This window comes from Spermophilus citellus, assembly GCF_964194105.1.
Source record: "Spermophilus citellus genome assembly, chromosome: 18".
Classification (NCBI taxonomy): Eukaryota; Metazoa; Chordata; class Mammalia; order Rodentia; family Sciuridae; genus Spermophilus; species Spermophilus citellus.
In genome coordinates this window covers 59,104,788-59,120,470 of record NC_138200.1, presented here as the reverse complement: position 1 = coordinate 59,120,470, position 15,683 = coordinate 59,104,788, and the positions used below count along the sequence as shown (strand labels likewise).

Genomic DNA, 15,683 nt, shown 5'->3' with positions numbered 1-15,683 from the left:
TCGACTCTCTTCACTCAGTTATTATATAATTGCCGTACTTTAAAATCAATAATACCAGTGGATCTGCTTTTCACAAATTGCTAGAGTGATATGGACGGTAATTTATTTAACTCTCACCCTCTTCATGGAACATTTGCCAAAGTCCAACATATTGCTACCTCCACCAAGATTAGACATCTTCCTATGTGCTCACTTTGCACAAATATTTTAAATGGTGAGAAATTGCCTGGCCGGCCACATGTGAGACAGTATTTGTTTCCCCACATTTTTCATCACTGAGAACCTTTAATTACCTCAGTCTTTGCTAATCTGATGGAGAAAAAAACAGTAGCATGGTTCTCATCAGCATTGCTGTTCAGAACACCAGCAATCTCTCCAGATATGTTCAAAGGTCTCCTTAACAAGATTTCTATGAATCTGTCATTGTCTTCCTTATGTTGGAAGGGCTTTTATATAAGTTCTATGTACAATAAATATACTATATATTACATTGCATTGAAACTCTACAAGGAGAGGACACACTGAATGTGTGTCTCCCCACCTACCCAAATTCATGTTAAAGCCAGTGTGGCTATATTTGGAGTAAAGAACTAATTAAGTTTAGATGAGGCATATGGATGGAGCCCTGGTCTGACAGAATTCATGTTCTCATAAGAGACACCAGAGAACACTTTCTCTCCTTCTACACAGATGCACCAAGCAGGGCCACCTGAGGACACAGTAAGCAGGTATGTGTCTACAGGACAGGAAGGTGCCCACACAGGATTCCAAATCATCAGGAATCTTCAGCTTGGATTTCCACCTCCAGAACTGAGAGAAGACTTTTCTCCTGAGCTCCCTGGGCTGTGGTATTTATTACGGCTCCCTGAGCAGACTAAGATGGGTACCATTATAACCCCACCCAATTTAGAGCTGATGCAGCTGAGCGCAGAAGGGCCAAAAACTTCTTGAGCATCACCCAGTAGCAAGTTTTGGGTTCAGGATCCCAACCCAGACACCCTGACCACGGGAGGCACCCTAGCGTATCGAGCATCAGCCTATCATATCTTCAGGTGTTGTAATTTGGTAGTTTTGCTTTTTTCATACAGTTGGTGCATCACATCTATGCTATGTAATAGACTACTGCAAACTTAGCTCATTTACAATGTCATAGTTTCTGTAGGCCACAAACAATGAAGCCTGGGGACCTGGTTTCCTGCCCCAGCATCTCTCCCAGCTAAAATACAGATGCCACCCAGGGTCCTGGTCTCATCAGAGCTACAAATGGGGAAAGATCCGCTTCCAGCACTCTTAGTTCACTGCCATAATTTATTTCCTTGCAGTTGTAGAACTGAGCTTTGTTTTCTTCCTTTTTGTTATTGTTGTTTATGTTTTCCAGCTTTATTGAGGTATAATCGACCAAATTATATATATTTAAAGCATACAGCAGGATTCTTTGATATATGCACATACTGAGAAATTATTGCCATGGTCAAGAGTGTTAAGACATTCAGGAATTCATAAGTTATGAGTATATGTACGTGCAAGTGTGTGGTGGGAACGTTTAAGATCTACTCTCAGCCAATTTCAAATGTACAATGAAGTAGTAACTCCAGTGACCATTCTGCACATTGGACCCCAGAACTCATGTATCTCACAACTCTAAGCCTGTACCCTTTCACCAACATTTTCCTATTCCCTACCCCCCGTCCCATTCTACTCTCCATTTCTAACAGCTCAACAATTCCACATTGTATAAATAGGTGCCATCAGTAGTATTTGTCTCTGTTTGACTTATTTCACTTAGCACAATGCCCTCAGGTTTCAGACATGTGGTCACAAAAGCAGAATTTCCCTTTTTTATGGACAAATAATATTCCATTGGGTATACACATCTGTTTGCATCAGATGGTTTTTGTGTCTTAGCTATTGTGAATATGCTGCAGTGAACATGGAGGTGCAGATCTCTTTGAGGTACTGATTTAATCAGGTGTGTACCCAGAAGTATGATCCTTTTTTAAGTTTTTTGAAGAACTTGCATATTATTTATCATGATCGTACCAGTTTATATTCCCTCCAACAGTGCACAAGTGTTCTCTTTGCTGTCCTACACAATGCCATCTAGAGAGTCAATCTCAGCTTCCAGAGGCCACGTGGTTCTTTCTTATGTGGCCTCCCTGTAGATCATATCACAAAGTGGCAGCTTAAGTCTTCAAAACCAGGGATGGAGAATTTATTGCCTCAGAAATAGCTCAGCTCCTCTTTCAAGGGCCTTCATCAAATTAAGTCAAGCCCATTAAGAAGACCTGGCTTTTGATTAGCTCAAAACCAACCGTCTTGAGACCTTAGTTACAACTGCAGTAAAATCCCTTCACCTTTTCCATGTTGTATTGGGCAGAAGAAAGCCACAGGTGCCACTCACCCTCAAGGAGGGTGAACACCAAGGGGCAGGCATCAAGGGGGCTGTCCTAGGGTCTATCAACCACTGTGTGTATTTTGAGTTTGTCCTGAACTCTAAAACACAGGCTTTTCTCCACGGACTTTCACAATCTGTACTCTGGGATTTCAGGGACAGAGAAGATGGTGATCTTCTAGAGAGAAAGAACAGAAAGAGTTCAGCAAGAGAGAAGAGGAGAGATGATTGGAGAAGAGGACATTTGGCCAAGTGCCAATGAGCAGAAGAGTCACAATTGGACCATGACTTGATAGGAAAGGGAAAGAATAAGTTTTAGTTCTATCCTGTCCCACGTCCAGCCTGTCTCGCTATGTGACACAATTACACAAGCTCTTCTCGGCTTTATCTCTCCTCTATGTCTACAAGGTAGCAAGTTTCTCCTGCCAATGATGGCATCATCAAAGCGCCTCCTACTCTTCCTTCATGCCGCAGCTGCAGTGACAAATTATCCTCCCACATCAATGTATCTCACAAATGCCAAATGTCTGCTTTGATATAAAGAGAGCAACTAAGAACAGAACAGGAAGGAAGAGCATGAGGAAAAGACTACAGTAAACAAAGACGAATGTGGGGAGAGAAACGGAGAGAGAAGGGAAAGCATGTGGAAATTGTAGGAGACCTTCAATGATACATAAAATTATAAGAGGTCATGAGGGGCAAGGGGGAGGGAAAAAAAGGGAGAGAATTGAACAACAGCAGGGGAGGTAGAGAGGGAAGATGGGAGAGGAGGGGAGGGGAGGGGGGATAGTAGGGGATAGGAAAGGTACAGAATACAACAGTCACTAATATGGCATTATGTAAAAATGTGAATATGTAACAGATGTGATTCTGCAATCTGTATTTGGGGTGAAAATGGGAGTTCAAAACACAATTTGAGTCAAATGTATGAAAGATGATATATCATGAGCTATGTAATGCTTTAAATAATCAATTTAAAAAAAAAGAAGAAGAATAGGCCTCATGTCTATGACTCAGAACGTAGCTGGGTCTCCCCTGATCCTTGAGATGAATGCACGTACCTAAAACTTCATCCAAGTGTAGTGGAGAACCTTCTCCAAGGCCGGCACCATCACCAAGAGCTTCCTTCTGGGGTCCCCTTGGCAGGAAGCCTCCTTTGATCTTTTCTGAATTCTATATCTTATTATATCACTTTCACCTCTGCCAAGCCTCTCCACACATCCTTCAGAGATGACTAAATTCAAAGGTAGATTTAAAGAGATGGGTAAAATATAAAGATGGAGATGGAGTTTTAAAGATGGTCATACTCACATGACAGGAATGTACATCATTTTATTGGAAACATTAAGAACCTGTTAAAATTTGGGTTAATCACCACCACCAGCCCACATTACATAATCTCATCACGTCTGTTTCCCTTGTGTGTGGGGGGGGGGATAGATGAGAGGGAGGGAAAAAGGGAGGGAGAGAGAGAGATAACATATATACTTTTATTTCCACTATGTATACTTTTATTTGCATTTATTTTATGCTGATTTTTTTCTGGTACCTAAAAAATAGATCACTACAATCTCTTATTTTTCCTTCTCTTTCTGATCATAAATAAAAAGATAGAATAACACATAGCCATCTGATTTTCTTGTACTGAGTAGCTCAATGGTGACTGTGGACACCCACGTCCTGATGACAGCACATCCTGGATCAAGCTGTCTATCAGCATATTCTCTCTAAAACATTTCCTTCCCTGAAGGGAAGCCTTGCTGTTGAGATAATGACAGTTACACATTGGTGGCATGTTTACACTCTTCCTAGATGGGAGATCCAGGAGGACATTCACTTGATTTGTCTTATTCACCCTAGGAGTACCCAACCCCCAGTCTTGAGTCTAACAAGGCTTCTATATGCGGATGTTATTGTATTAGACATAGGAAAAAATACTGAAACTTGGCAATTCACACAGAAAATACTATCTGAGCATAACCTGTGACCCTTGTTCATTTGTGGGAACTTATATTTCCTTTAGTATTTATAGGACATCAGAAACATGGAACTTCAATACTATACCAAAAAAATATATCATATTTGACCATCCCCACTCTCCAAAAGCTACTACTCCCAATATGCCAAGCTGTACTTGATATGCTGTAGCTCAGAATACACCTATTATGCACCATATTTATCACTTCTGCTACATTATGCACCATGCTATACAGTCCACAGCACACACACCCCACACTGCCATCCCCATCACACCATACAGCACAACACAGCCCGTTTCCACACCTACCATCCCAACATTTACCATCCCAACACCAAGCACACAACACATAATGCTAATACAATGCCACTTCCAATATATCAGGTACCAAATCACATCACACCACATCACAACATTCCATCCTTACCATCTCAACATACCACACTGACATCCTAATATAAATTATTTGATACTAGTTAAATTCTGAGTGAAAATAGGCAATACTGAGATTCAAAAAAAATGTTATTCTTGTACTCTTTCATGGTCATAGAATATTAACCTATGTAACAACCATTATGGACTTCAAGTAGATTTATTTCCAGAATGTGTCTCCTTACGTATTTGTAAGAAAAAAAAAATGTAGGTATATAGGTAAATCAGAAAAGTAGGATGGAAGAAGGAAAAGTAAAGTTGGGTTCTGAAAATTTGTGAATAATCCAGAGTGACTTTCAGAATATGCTGGTCTCCCAATCACACTTCTGTGATCAGATAGCATTTGTCACAAGTTATTATAAATATTAGTTCACTTATCTTGTGTCCCAGCCTACCCTATGAAGATTCCTATCAACTCTTTTGTTTCTGTTTGTTCAGAGTTTTTCCCACACCTGGCACACAATAAGTATTCAGACAATTTTATTGAATCATTCCCCTGAACAGAGAGATTAATTTGCTGTTACAGAAGTTATAAAAATATAATTTCAAGATACAACTACTCTAAGGAGGTCTATAAAACTAGATAATATTGTTAGGGGAAATTTCAAGCCCTTGCCCCCCTCATTCATTTCCAGCCTCTCTCAAATTTCATGGGAAATTTTAGGGCACTCAATTTCAGAGTTGTGTAACAGACTTCAAATTAAATAAAAGTAGATTTCCCTGTGATTTAAAAATGGAGTAAGTCTCTAATCCATTATGCATATAGTTCACTTGGCTTGTCCTTCACAGAATAGAATTTCTAATGGTGTATAAAGTTGGGAAAACCATAAACAGACTCTCTACCATATGCTATCGTTTTCCTTAATTACAGTCCTATTTGGTTTCTTAATGAAGAAAAAATAAAATCCAATATATAAATGTTATGACATTTAGGGATATCTAATTCATGTTCTCATCCTGTGATTGATTTTCCTTAATGAAGAATTAGAGTGGGTTAGGGCCTTTAAAACCAAATATACTCTAAGCCTCTGAACATATCAGTTTCCAAATAATTGTATTTTATTTTTCTTCAAAGCCATTCAAGTACAGCATTTTATAACTCCTGTGAGGCCATCTTTTTGAACACAGGTATCTTCATGAAAATGCAATCAGCGTAATTCATCATGTACTTGAATTTGAAAAAGACAAATTCAAACTGCACTTTAACTCTGAAAACAACCACACTGACTCTTACTTATCTCAAAAATATTTTTTCTGTCACCTCACTGTGTTCATACTAGTTGTGTGAGTAGATAGTGGAAAATGAGACAGCAAATATAATAAATAAATTTTCTTCAGCAAATTCTGAAATTTAACACACTTTTAGACAGTGAATGTTACCATTTTAGTTTAAGCAATCACATATTAGTTTATATGGTCTAATTTGGGGTGGAGCAAGATGACAGAATAGAACTCACTAGTGATCATCTTCCAGAAAAACATCAATTTGGACAAATATCCACAGATGAAAATACCTTTGCAAAAGCTAAGGGCACGAGGTAAGAGATCATAATGGATGGATGTAACATGGAAATAAGAGAAGGTACATTGAAGAGGGTAGGAAGAAGTCATACATTATTCACATCAGCATTTCCCAACCCTAGCACCAGGCTCACCACAGTAAAACCCAGCATCAGGCAAACCTATAGCCCCAGATGTCAGGATAGCACCTGTGGATTGAGCCTCTACACCCATTCTGGTGCCAAGCCACACCCCCAAAGCCTCACAATTTAGGTCTAAGCTTCAGACTCTGATCCACAGCACTACAGTGCCAACTTCAGAAGCTCCAGACTCCATATACCCCCACTGCCTGCCCTCAGCAGCCCCAAACTACAGGCACATTACACCACCAGGCTGTCCAGGATCCCCAAACTTTGCTCCTTCATGATCACTAACTTGGCATCAGTGGCCCCAGGCATTCAATACCCCCCTCCCCAGCACTAGTCAATCCCACTGATCCTGGGCTTCAGGCCTACCACAAATCATCCCTGGTTGTCCTAGTCCTCTGACCTTCCCCAGTGCTAGGCCAGGTCCTTAGGACAAGTTTTGGGCTAGTATACAAGGATACAAGTTCCAGGTCTACCCAGAAGATCCAATTAACATACTCCACCCAAGTGGATTCAAACTCCATGCCAAGCCAATCCAAGAATGTCAGCAGCAAGACCAACTTTGAACCATGAGAGACACCCTGCCTAGGCTCTGGATGGGCTATTGAAGACTTTTCCCAAGCATAGTCAGTCTGGAAAGACCGAAATAAGCATTTCTTCAAATGTGCAGACACTAATAAATGGCAGCAGGGCTCAAGAAGAATCAGAGAAACATGACATTAAAGAGACAAAGTGCCAATGACTAGACCCTAAAGAAATGAATGTGCATGAACTGCCTGACAAAGAATTTTAAATTGCTGTTTCAAGGAAGCCAAAAAAACTCAAGGAAAAATATAGGGAAACTATCCAATGAAATACAGAAAACTATAAATGACCAGAATGAGAAATTTAACAGTGATTTTTAAAAATAAAACAAAGTCTGGAACTGAAAAGTATAATAAACAAAATGAAAAATGCAATAGAAAGTATATATAGCAGAATTGATGAAGCAGAAGGATCTCTGAATTTAATTACAGGTTATTTAAAGGTATGCAATCAGAGAAAGACACAAAAATGAAAAGGAATGAAGAAAGTTCACAGGACTTGTGGGACAACACCTCCAAAGCAATTTTTTAAATCATCTCATTTTAAAAAGAAGAGACAAAGTACACAAAACTTAAATAAGGAATAACAGAAAACATTTCAAGTTTGGATCAAATATGTGTCCAGGTACAAGAAGGTCAAAGTTCTCAGATCAAATTAAACCCAAATAAGATTACATCAAGATATACTATAATCAAATTCTCAAAGCCAAATACAAAAAGGATACAAAAAGCAGCAAAAGAAATTAAGCAAATAGCGTGGTGGAGTTTTGGGGGGTTTTTGTTTTGTTTTTTAAGAGCAGGTACTATTTATTAACTGACCAGCTTACAAAAGTTACCATGGAATTTACCTTAGCTCATTCTTCTATAAGGTCTGATCTAGTCTTCCCTATTGACAGCATCTTCACCTTCTACAAAATGGATCATCTTTTCCTTCATCTCACAGAGAAGATAATTTGAAGGGCCACAGGAAGTTATTTACTTCTTTGAAGTGTTTTCCAACATTGTAGATCTCATGAATCATATCCTCCATGCAGACAATGCTTTATTTACCAAGATATCAAGCAATCAAAGTGTTATATATCAAGGCAATTTGGTTTTTATTGATTTTGCCATATCCACATTTGTTGATTGGTTAATTCACTACCTTCAGTGTCTGGGGGGGTGGCATGCAATACATGGTTTACATGGTTCCACAATCGTTGGCATGTTAATTGAAAATTTGAGTTTAACAAAAGTTCCAATGAAGATCTGGTGAAGGGAAAGAAGCTGTAAAAAATTACGGACCTCTGGGCTCACACCACTGATACCGCTGATCCTGATGACAAATGCCAATTTGGGTTTTGCAAGTACATGGAAGTTGCCAGTTTTTCTTGCCATCCTAGCCATGCAAATCTCAGTTCTATACATCTGTCTATATTTCTTGTGATAGTGCTTGATTTTTTCATAGATAAACTCAATCCTTGCCTTCAGAAGCATCTTTTGGGCAAACTTCATTCTCAGGCACTTTCCCTTCACGTCTGTGAAATTCCTTCACTTTCTCATAAGGCTTTCTAGCACAGCAAGGAAAAAAAAAGAAGTTTCTTTCTTTCTTTTCAATATTCTTCATGGTTCCAGTTAGAAAAGATCTATAATGGAGTTTTAATATGACAAGCAGAAAATTTCTTGGCAGAAGAGAAATATTTTTGAGATAAGTAAGAGTCTTTCACTTTCACAGCCTGAAAGTGAAAGAATAGAAAAAGACATCCTATGAAAACCAAAAAAGCAGAAATGATTATTCTTGCATCCCAGAAAATAAAGTTTAAATTAAAAATTATAGAAACAGACAAAGATGATCAGTATATAATGATAAAAGGGTCAATTCATCAAGTGGATCTAATTATGGTATATATAGAAGCACCCAAAATTAGAGCACCTAAGTATATATAAAATGAACTTTAATAAATTGGAAGGAAAAAAAATAGATGAAAATACAAAATAGTAGAGGACTTCAATACCCCTCTTTCAGCAATGGACATAAAATAAAAAAGGAATCATCATCTTAAACTGGTTTTTGACCCAATGGTTCTAATGGACACAGATCCAACTTTCTCACCCAATAGTAGTAGAACACAAAATTCTTCTCAAATGCTCATGGAATATTCTCCAGAATTGATCACAAGGTAGATCCCAAAATAAGCATTAGACTGAAATTGTAGTAAGTGCCTGTTCTGATCACAATGATATAAAACTAGAAACAAATTGGTGGCAGGATATCAGAAAATTCTCAAATATGTGGAACAAGGTGCTTCTAAATAAATAAGAGGTCAAAGACGAATTCTAAAGGGAAATTTTTTTTGTTTGATTGTATGTATTTATTGGAACATTTTATAAAAATGAATACTACAAAGCTCAAGAGGTTGATTTACAGAATGAAACTGTCAGATTTACATTCAAGAATTCCAAGAATACTAGGCAGTCTTTTAAATCGTAAGAAGAGGCATATCTGATGATTGACATAAATATGGACCACAAGGCTCCCCAAAATCATCAGAGCCCAGAAAAGAGAGTCGACAAGGATTACAGTGATAACCACATCTGGGGATTATCATGGAATCATCTTCTTCTTACAGACTCAGAATTATAACTCATGCCACTGAGTTTTCAATCACTAAGCACACTAAAGTCTTCAAGTACCAAATTCAGAAACACTGTAGTAGGACCACATGTGCCTGTCTTGATAGTTCCCTAAATGGAAATTTTAAAGTATCTGAGACACAAGAGAAAGAAAGAGAAACACAACAAACCAAAATTGATGATATAACCGGAAAATAAGTTCTAAGAGGGAAGTATGTAATGAGAAATGCCTACATTAAGAAAAAAGAAATATCTCAAACTAACATTACCCAAAAAAACTAGAAAAAGAACTAATACCAAAGTTAGTAGAATGGGGTTAATATCCAAAACATACAAGGAATCGAACTACTGAATAGCAAGAAAACCAGATTCAAAAATGGACAAAGGATCTGAACAGACATTTCTCAAAAAGACAAATTATCAACATGTATATTCAGAAATTTTCAGCTTCTTTAATCATAAGGGAAATGCAAATCAAAACCACAATGAGATATAAATTCACACCTGATTATGGCTGTTAACAAAAAGGTGGAAGAGAACAAGTGTTGGTAAAGATGTGGAGAAAAGGAAACCCTTATGTGCTATTGGTAGGAGGGTGAATTAGTACAGTCATCACAGGAAACAGTGTGGAGGCTTCTCAAAAAAAATTTAAATAGGGATATAGAGGTTAATGAAGTCATATAGGTACACAGGAGGAATCAATTCTGGTGATGGACTGCATGGGGTGACTACAGTTAATAATAATATTGTGTTGAGTATTTCAAAATAGGAGGTAGAGAGGATCTTGAACATTCTCACCACAAAGAAACCAAAAATATTCAAACATATGTCTCATGTCCTAATTCTATTCCATTATATGGAGGTGGGATAATAATTAGATATTGAATCAGACTTCCATAAGTGAAACGTTCATTATTAACAGAGGCATAATCCTATATTGAGAAACAATGCCAATGTAAGAAACAGCCAAGATAAGATTACTGATCCAAAACAATATATGATTTTTGCAAACACAGCCATTAGAGGCACTCCATTTTACTCAGGAATGTTAATAAACACCATCAGTCTTTTATCAATAGAATTATCAATTTAGGCATACATTAGAGAATTTGCTAGAAGTTTCTCTTCCCCCTGGACATTAACCAGGCAAAGTCTGACTATTCTGTTTCTAGTTTATGCTGGAAATATAAATTAGGTCTGATTGAATAACACTAAATTGGAAAGCATAGTTTATAGCTTTCAAAATCATATTTAGCCTTCTTAATGTGTCCCTAGAGCAAATTTCCTTCAGGGCATATTAAATTTATATGACATTATATAATGGCTTGTGAATTGAAAGCAACACATATTAATAATGGAGAAAAAACTAGACATAATATTGAAATCAAGTTACATGAGATCTGTTTCTCTTATTTTTAGTTTCATTTTTCATTGATTCACAGGATACTGAAATTAGTGCTTATAGACCAACTGCCTATGTTTATTTGAAAACCTGTTCTTCAGAATGGAAACTCTTATTGGAGTTTGTTTCTGGGTCTTTTTAGTTTTTCCTTCATGCCAACCCAGTGCCTAATAACTACAATTCATCCAAAGATTGACAAGCAGAGCCCATTCACGTGTTTCTGCGTGAACACCAAACATTAGATTCAGAATCGTAATTATTTGTATGCTTTTCCACTTCAACCATCCTGACCATGTGCAATAAGGTGTGGGGAATGTCACTGTACGTGACACCTACGATCACTAGGAATGTCATCTTTCTAAATTTTGGTGTAGGGTTGGGGGGTGACAATGGGAAAAGGGATCCAGGAACTAGCAGAAGGGTGAAGGAAGCAGACAAAGAAAAACTCCAGGACCCCAATCTGAAACTCCAAAATTCCCCTTCAGGCATATGTTGGGTTGCAGATGAGGGTTCATTAGGAAACGAAAGGCTCTAGAGATGTAAAAATTTGCAAAACATGGTTTTAAGTAGCAAAAGATAAAATGAGAAGAAATTCATTTTTACCCTATTTGTCTCTTTTTAAAAATAAATGGTGCTGAGAATCAAACCCAGTGCCTCACACATGGTAGGCAAGTGCTCTGCCACCAAGCTACAACCCCAGGCCCATGAGAGAACTTTTTAAGATGCAGGCAATTCTTTTTGTTTCATTTTTACAGTGAAGAGGAAATTACTATCATCTAATTTTGCTATGAGAAAATTGTGCCTCAAATACATTAATTAGTTTGGCCAAAATCACATGGATTATAATAAAATCAGTTATTTGATGAACAAGCCAGTTTTTACACTGATCAATTCTGTTTTACAGCTTTTCTATACATGACCCTGTTTTAACTATAATTTAATATATTTTTCTAATTTTTTTTTTCACTGAATCACTCCAAATCAGTCATCACTTTGGAAGAAAATCCCATCTACTTTTCAAATGCTGTGTTTTAATCAAGTGTTTACTGTACATGAAAGAAATAGAATTTAAATTTTGAAAGCATAAGCTAAATAACTCCTAATAGTTTAGCAGCATGGTTTTACTGAAATAGCAAGTCAAATTTTTGTTACTATGTCTATGTATTTTATGTATTTGAAAAAAAAACACATCTCAGTGGAAATTATGTACTGCATGATTATTGCATTTTTCAAGAGTATTCTACCTGTTAGAGTTATCTTTTACATTCTTGAATGTCTGCATTCAAAGGTATAATAAAATGCTCAGGAGTTTTGGGCTGTGTTTACCCATTTTCCTGTAAAAGGATAATGCTTGTGGTGAAGAGCAACGTTAATGAAAGGTATTAGCCTATCTTTTTTTATACAATATCTTTGTTTATTTTTATGTGATGCCCGGGATTGAACCCAGTGCCTCACATGTGCAAGGCAAACACTCTACCACTAAGCTACAGCCCCAGCTCTAGCCTATAATTTATAATCATACTTTTTACCTCTATGTTGAACAGAGACAGTAGTGAAGAGGCATGTTTAGTGAGAACCATCCTATCATGTGCCAAACAGTGCTCAACCAGATGCCAAATCTTCTCAACTTGATACCAACACATCCAACCAACTTCTTTATTCTCCTAAATACTAAAAGGCTTCATTTAAAATTGAGCTGCACATCCTCAAGTATGCTTCCACCTTCATCATTTTAGCATTAATAAATATTAACCATGCAATGCGATGCTGTAACTAGAAGCTTGGAACTTTGAGTTGCATACACCCCGCACCAGGAAGACTGAGTACCAATAAATGTTGTTGCCACTTTTTCTATGTCTCATGGATGTCAACTATGTGTTCATGTCATACATACATGAATATATTTCCTTGGAACATCATATATTGTGAACGTTTTTATCTCACAGGACATTTAACAATGCAAAGAAGTTGCAACCCAATGTATAATTTTAAATAAATAAGAAAGCAGTATTCTAATTCGAGTTATACAATGTGTCCACAGAAACATTTTACTAAAATTCCCAGAGAAACCCTGCTCAGAAAAGGAAATAGAGAGTGACTATATTCTCATTTGAATTTAAAATCAAATCTCATTACATCAAATGCTCAATTCTCAGACTTGTAAAATAAAGGAAATTAGTAGCAGGAAACGCACTGAGTCATTTGGGTTCCACTGCTTTGGTCCCCCACCCTTCATGAAAGGTGGAAGGCAAGAGGGCTTGGAGCACAGTACATGGTAGTGGAGTTGGTTCTTATTCTAGAACAACTCATCTTAAATAAACAAGCTCACTGCAAAGCTAGGGAATGCATTTGTCTCTAGCAGGAAATTGATTATTTTTAAGTAAAAGAAACTCAGGTATTTGTTTCACTGAAATAAATTTACGTAAGACACAACAGTATTTTACAGTTTATCTATTTTTCTAAGAAAGTTGATTATTTTCTTTAGGCTGCATGAAAATTTTTTACATGGTTGAATGTAAAAATAAACATTGCTGAAGTCTCCGAGACAAGTACCATGATACCACAATTTGTTATTTTATTTCAGGTTTTATAGCCATGCATGCAGTTTTGCCATAAAAATTCTTACACAAATTAAATTTGTATGAATAAATTATGCAGAGACATAACCCTTAGAATTTAATAAGCTCCTGCATTTTTCCCCCTCTTGGACAAATTAGAGAGTCACACTTCTGCTTCGACTTATCTCCACTGCCCTATTATCTGATAATGCTCAACTCTCGAATAAAATTTGAAGTGACAGAAACATAAAGGACACAATACAACAAACAATAGTCACTGGAATCTTAAACTTCCTTTACCAAATTGCTATGCAATCAAGGATAGGATCTTTCTTTGTTCTGCTACTTGTTGAATAATGATACAGACATGTATCTTTACAATACCAGGATTAGAGAAGAGGGGGAAGGCACCTTCTCAAATCAATTTTACATTAAAGCAAAGAATTTTGAAAGCAATGCTTTCCCTTGCAATCTCAAACAGGCACCAACAAAAGCACTACTTTGTGGTGGGGGGGGACAGGTATTTTAAGGGGAAAAAATAGCTTTTTCAGAGGCTGTTTATTGCTTTAAATGTTGTTTAAAAGCTTTTTTAAAAGGAGCTTTTTTCTTTTCCTTAGACATCAACAGGAGATAATTGCCTTAACATGCTTTTAAATCATCCTATTTAAGACACAAAGTAGCATCAAAAACCTGTGCTTCGAAAACTTTTTACTTAACAGGATCATGTCGGAGTAGATCTGGGGTCGGCCACAGACCCTCTCAACAAATAACGACACTTTGAATTTTCTTCAAGGATGATTTTTTTTTCTTGTTATACCGTAAGGCGGGCTTTTGACATTTGCACATCTAATTTCAACATGTCCATAGGTGCATGTAAACACAACAATCTGGACTCAGACAATTCTATCATTCCTGAAAAAGTTGCCCTGACATCCTTCTGTAGTCACAGTCTCCCTCTCCTCCCACCTTGGCAACCAGGGATCTGTTCAACACCAGACTTTTGTACCTGTGAGAACCTCATGCGCAGAGTAGCCTGCTGTGTTCTCTGACTGGGGAGATGGTTCCCTTGAGAGCAGACATGTGGCCTGGGACTTTTTCTGCACAAAATATTAACTGAGGCAATTAAATCTGCTGAGAAACACGAGCGTAACTTAGTGTTCTTTATGTGAAGTAGCTTGCACTCCTCTGAAGTGTATACTGGGGCCTGGGAAATCGGAATGTGTGAGGATCATCTACAGAGAAGGAATATTCTAACTCTTCCACAACTGTGGATTCTGGTACCAAGATGATGAGCCCCAAACCCTTTTCTCTTGAATGTCTACTACATTATTAAATAGAATAAACTCATTTTATCACTCTCCCTCCCCTACCCCCAACAAAGTGAACCTAGTCCTCTTCAGCAAGCCAGGACATGTTATAGTATCCTATGGATGTTTAAAAAAAAAAAAAAAACAAGCAGCTTCATCTTAAAGTTGAAACCTAAATTTCCATCTCAGTTAAGTATAATTGATTCTAGGGTTTATTAATTTTATACTTCATTATAAAAAAAGCTTAAGAAATGACATAAAACCTAATTTAGGAAAACTTACCAACTATTTTAATACAGTGAAGAAGCTATTCAGGTCAGTTTAATAGTATTTTATGAGTGAAAGTAAAAATGTTTTGGAGTCTGTTTTAACACGTTTCCAAAAAAAAAAAACTTTAATAGCATAATAATTCTAACTAGATTGTATGAATTTTAACATTGTGAAATGTTATGTATTCCCTGTTTTAGATTGTGATAGGGTGAGCAGATGTTCAACAATTTGAAGTCTGTTTTGAATCTTCCTACCTGCTGGGTTTAATTTCGGAAGCAAACGCCATTCTTGAAGACAGAGAAAATGTTATTTGTTCTTTTATCCATGCACCACGTTGCACTAATTTTCATCATTTCCAGCTCAGTTTATGGCAGGTCATTTCTGGTACACATAAAATCTAATTGTAATCTTTAGAAGAAAAATGTAAAATTTTTTGTTCTTGTGTCTGTCAAGAACAAATATTGAAATATTTGAAATATTGCAAGATCATTTATGGTGTAC

General features: G+C 37.0%; 1 pseudogene across 1 annotated transcript; it reads right to left on the bottom strand.

The window, feature by feature from the left end:
• Nucleotides 1–7,908: 7,908 nt before the first annotated feature.
• Nucleotides 7,909–8,532, bottom strand: LOC308637844 (large ribosomal subunit protein uL30-like; annotated as a pseudogene). The gene has a single exon. The product of its transcript is annotated as a large ribosomal subunit protein uL30-like (transcript).
• Nucleotides 8,533–15,683: the final 7,151 nt, after the last annotated feature.